The sequence below is a fragment of the Penaeus japonicus genome, unplaced genomic scaffold (assembly GCF_977035675.1).
Source record: "Penaeus japonicus unplaced genomic scaffold, GWHDUDI00000001_assembly GWHDUDI00000020, whole genome shotgun sequence".
NCBI classification, from domain to species: domain Eukaryota; kingdom Metazoa; phylum Arthropoda; class Malacostraca; order Decapoda; family Penaeidae; genus Penaeus; species Penaeus japonicus.
Genome location: NW_028234422.1, coordinates 30,436,784 through 30,441,783, shown reverse-complemented (window position 1 = coordinate 30,441,783; position 5,000 = coordinate 30,436,784). Strand labels below are relative to the sequence as shown.

The 5,000-nt window shown below is 36.2% G+C and overlaps 1 protein-coding gene across 2 annotated transcripts in view; it reads left to right on the top strand.

Moving 5' to 3' along the window:
• The window catches only part of LOC122266362 (uncharacterized), a 16,256-nt gene that overhangs the window by 3,832 nt on the left and 7,424 nt on the right, over positions 1-5,000 (top strand). Inside the window, exon 1 of one of the 2 annotated variants that reach the window (XM_043036077.2) lies at positions 971-1,143. The exons of the other annotated variant lie outside the window; for it this stretch is intronic. The gene's annotated coding sequence lies outside the window, so the exon portion shown is untranslated. Of the gene's footprint in view, positions 1-970; positions 1,144-5,000 lie in introns of those variants that run through there. 2 annotated transcript variants of the gene reach the window in all.

Below are 5,000 nucleotides of genomic sequence, written 5' to 3'. Positions count from 1 at the left end.
ATAACAACAGTGACAATAATAATGATAATAACAATAATGATAAGAATAGTAATGATAATGAAGATAGTATCAGTAATTACAGATAGCAACAGTAATGATAAAAATAAAGATAACAATAATAATGATAATAATTATAAAATAACATCAAACAAGACGAGCGAGGAAGGTATAAACATTTTGAATAAACAAAATAGCTTCGAAACCTTTTCGAGAAGGAAATACAGATGGGTTTCGAAACTCCATTTTTTTTCGACGCGAAGGTGTGATGATGGTGGTAGTGGTGATGATGGTGGTGGTGATGATAATGATGATAAGGATACTGGTGATGATGGTGATGATGATTGTGATACTGATGGTATTAATTAGATAAATAATAATACTAATAACGATGATTAGGTTAATACCATTGATAACTCCGGGGATAAAGATAATAAAGACACTATAAGCAAAATGATAAACCGAAATAAAATTGATAATAAGAATAACTTTTGCTATTATTGTCACTTTCACAATCATAATGATGATGGTAAGGACAACGATCAGCAATGTAACGGTAATGAGTATTTTTACAATAATGTTGATAATTATAACAATGAAAGTGATGATAATAGTAGTAGTAATATAGCTAGTAATAGAATTAATAATGATATCAATAACGGTAATAATAATAATAATAATAGTTGTAATGGTAATAATAATAACGAAGAAATTGATGATGATAACACTACAACAAGAGTAATAATCACAAATATATATTTTTTCAGACATTTAAAATCATCATATACCCTATTTTTGTCACATTTGTCTAACAACTCTTAGTGGCTATATTTGCGCAATCTTTCATACCAAAAGATTTCACCACGCCAACCGTCTCTGTTCATTTCCTGTACATTCTCCTTCCCGACCTTGAATATCGAAATCCGATAGATGGTTACGCAGGTAACAGGATATTCCGCGATATAAACCATTACCGTGCAGCGATCGCGAGAGCCCGGGTGTGTCATTCAACTCTCTCCCAAACTTTCACTTTCACCTCAAACAGTGTTGGATGCGCTTCACGGTCGGTCGTTCACTGTCGTTGCCACTTTAGTGCGAGTTTTAAAAAAGGGCGGGTTCACCACCGGATAATTCTTCTCTTGAAAGGTAAATCGTTGACACATTTTATGCTTGTGATAACCAACAGATCATTTACAAACTGAATTACACCCTCATTGACACATTTTGTGCTAGGCCACGTAGGTAGAATGTGCTACGTTGACGTGAGTTTATGTATAGTATATATAGTATATTAACCTTTCCTGATCTATATTCAGTGTTAACCGTTCTTTCGGATGAAGTGACTCGTTTTGATTTAAAACCAAATACAAAAAAAAAGTGTTGGAGACCTAGATATTTCAGGTTAGATGGTTCATGGAGACGATCGTAACTACTTTTATCTATACTGTTTCTCCGTTTCTGCCTGTGTGGTCCTGTCAGGTCCTCCATTATGGTTTAGTTATGGTAATGGGTATTTTAATAATGATCTTGTTCATAGTGGAGATGTTTCTGTTCGTATCATCGAGTGCCTTTAGGCTACTCGGGATAATGGTCGTTGTTAACTGCTGCCGTTCTGTTGTGTTTTCCTCGGTGGTAATGTCATCATAATGATCATCAATATTAGTATTGAGCCATTACGATTTTTGTAGCTATTATGATATTGACAGGAATGATAGTATTATTGTAGTAGTTATCATGGACGTAGGGTGTGGGCTCTCAACCTGAGGTAGGGGAGATGTATTTTGGAAATACGTGAATGCTTCCTCAAAATACTTCGGTTTTGAATGTTCATACCTATATGTAGGTACATGGGGAACATCTGTTAGGCTAGACTAGACCACTAGATGTATATATCCTTCACTAGGTGACAACCCAATCAGGAAACTTGGGAAGTTTTGTAATACCGGGAAATTTAGTATAAGAATGTATAAATTTGTATGCAGGAATTATTATAAAGATAGAAGTTAATTTAGAGCAAACATGCTTTAGAAAGGAAGGTGTTAGTTCCTTTCGATGGCATCCCACGCTCGCAACCATCCCAGACACAGGATTGTATATCGAGTCCTTTCTAAAGCATACATTTCTATTCAACCTTCTTGGTACGGCATTCTGGATTAGGGGTTCGTGACCAACGCTGAATAAAAACTTCAAGGGGTACGTGACCAACAATAAAAAACTTCAAGGGTTACGTGACCAACACTGAAAACTTCAAGGGGTACGTGACCAACAATAAAAAACTTCAAGGGGTACGTGTCCAACGCTGAAAAACTTCAAGGGTTACGTGACCAACACTGAAAACTTCAAGGGGTACGTGACCAACGCTGAAAAAATTCAAGGGGTTCGTGACCAACGCTGAAAAACTTCAATGGGTACGTGACCGACACTGAAAAACTTCAAGGGGTACGTGACCAACACTGAAAAAAAAAATTCAAGGGGTACGTAACCAACACTGAAAAACTTCAAGGGGTACGTGTCCAACGCTGAAAAACTTCAAGGGGTACGAGACCGACACTGAAAACTTCAAGGGGTACGTGACCTACACTGAAAACTTCAAGGGGTACGTGACCAACACTGAAAACTTCAAGGGGTACGTGACCAACACTGAAAACTTCAAGGGGTACGTGACCAGCACTTGAAAAAATACTTCTAGGGGTACGTGACCGACACTGAAAAACTTCAAGGGGTACGAGACCGACACTGAAAACTTCAAGGGGTACGTGACCAACACTGAAAAACTTCAAGGGGTACGTGACCAACGCTGAAAAACTTCAAGGGGTACGTGACCAACGCTGAAAAAATACTTCAATGGGTACGTGACCAACGCTGAAAAACTTCAAGGGTTACGTGACCAACACTGAAAAACTTCAAGGGGTACGTGACCAACGCTGAAAAACTTCAAGGGGTTCGTGACCAACGCTGAAAAACTTCAATGGGTACGTGACCAACAATAAAAAACTTCAAGGGGTACGTGACCGATACTGAAAAACTTCAATGGGTACGTGACCAGCACTGAAAAAATACTTCAATGGGTACGTGACCAACAATAAAAAACTTCAAGGGGTTCGTGACCGACACTGAAAAACTTCAATGGGTACGTGACCAACAATAAAAAACTTCAAGGGGTTCGTGACCGACACTGAAAAACTTCAAGGGGTACGTGACCAACAATAAAAAACTTCAAGGGGTACGTGACCGACACTGAAAAACTTCAATGGGTACGTGACCAACAATAAAAAACTTCAATGGGTACGTGACCAACAATAAAAAACTTCAAGGGATACGTGACCGACAATAAAAAAAAACTTCAAGGGGTTCGTGACTAGCGCTGAAAAACTTCAAGGGGTACGTGACCAACGCTGAAAAAAATACTTTTAGGGATACGTGACCGACAATAAAAAAAACTTCAAGCGGTACGTAACGAACACTGAAAAACCTCAAAGGGTACGTAAGATTAAAAAGGTTGAGAACCTCTGTCGTAGGGGTTCCTTCAAACTCGTGGAGGTTGGTCATCTGTATGACAGAAGAAAAATGAAAAATTGAAAGACTGGAAAATGCTACAAATACTGTTCTTGGTGCCTTTTGATACATTTCCTTTACTTCCAGCCCCAAGAGGTGTTACTTCCATCCCATTAGCTATTTCTCCATCCTCATGGTTCCTACGCCTGTGGTCCGAGTGAGAATAATCAAAATGATACTAATGGTATTGGAATAACTGATAGGAATGATGATAGTTACGATGATGATAATGGTAATAGTAGTAGTAGTAATGATTATGATAAATTAATAAGAAAAAATGTAAGGCTAGTGATAATTGTAAAGGTGATAGCAATGATAATAATAATGTTGATGATAATGATGATAATAATAATGATGGTAATATTTATGGTAATGATAAAAGTGATAATGAAAATTATAATAATAACTACAATGATAACTAATCATCATTATCATCATCATTATTATTCTTATCATCGTTTTCAATATTGTTATCATCATAATTATTACTATTGATATTATTTTCATTATTGCTAATAATATTATGGTAATAAAGAAATATAGTGATAGTGATGGTAATAAAGATGATAATAGTAATGATGAACATTATTGTAACATTATTATGATGGTAATAATAATGATAATGATACTACCAATGACAGTGATAACTACTAATGATAATATTATCAGCTGTGATGATAAGAAGATGAAAATGAAAATGATGTTAATGAAATTTACGATAGATGGAGTGAGAATAACCTGAATGATAAAGATTAAAGTAACAATGATAATAATGATGATATCTAATAATGATAATGAGGGAGAGGAGGATAAACAGGGCTATAATATATTCGTGATATTGCCATTATTGTCAAAACATGAATACTAATATAGTTTATTGCAAATATATTTTCCATTGATTATTATGGAAACTTTGAAGACAAGCTATTTCATTAAAATCGACAGGTATCAGAATTAAATTTGATTAGGCCTCACCCTTAATTAGTTGAAGATTAGTTAATCCTAATCAGATCAGGATTTAGGGTAATGGATTAATTGAATCGTTTTTGTGATATAATTTTTTTTCTTTCCTTCGTAGCTGTCACACTGTCCACCCTTTTCTCATCGCTGTCATCCTTAACGTCACTCTTAATGTCACCCTAAACGTCATCCATAATGTCATTCGTTCTTGATGTCAACTTTACGTCATCCTTGATGTCACCTTTACGTCACCTTTGATGTCACCCTTAACGTCATTCTTAATGTCATTCGTTCTTGATGTCAACTTTACGTCGCCCTTGATGTCACCCTTAACGTCACTCTTAATGTCATTCGTTCTTGATGTCAACTTTACGTCGCCCTTGATGTCACCCTTAACGTCACTCTTAATGTCATTCGTTCTTGATGTCAACTTTACGTCGCCCTTGATGTCACCCTTAACGTCACCATTAACGTCAACCTTAATGGCA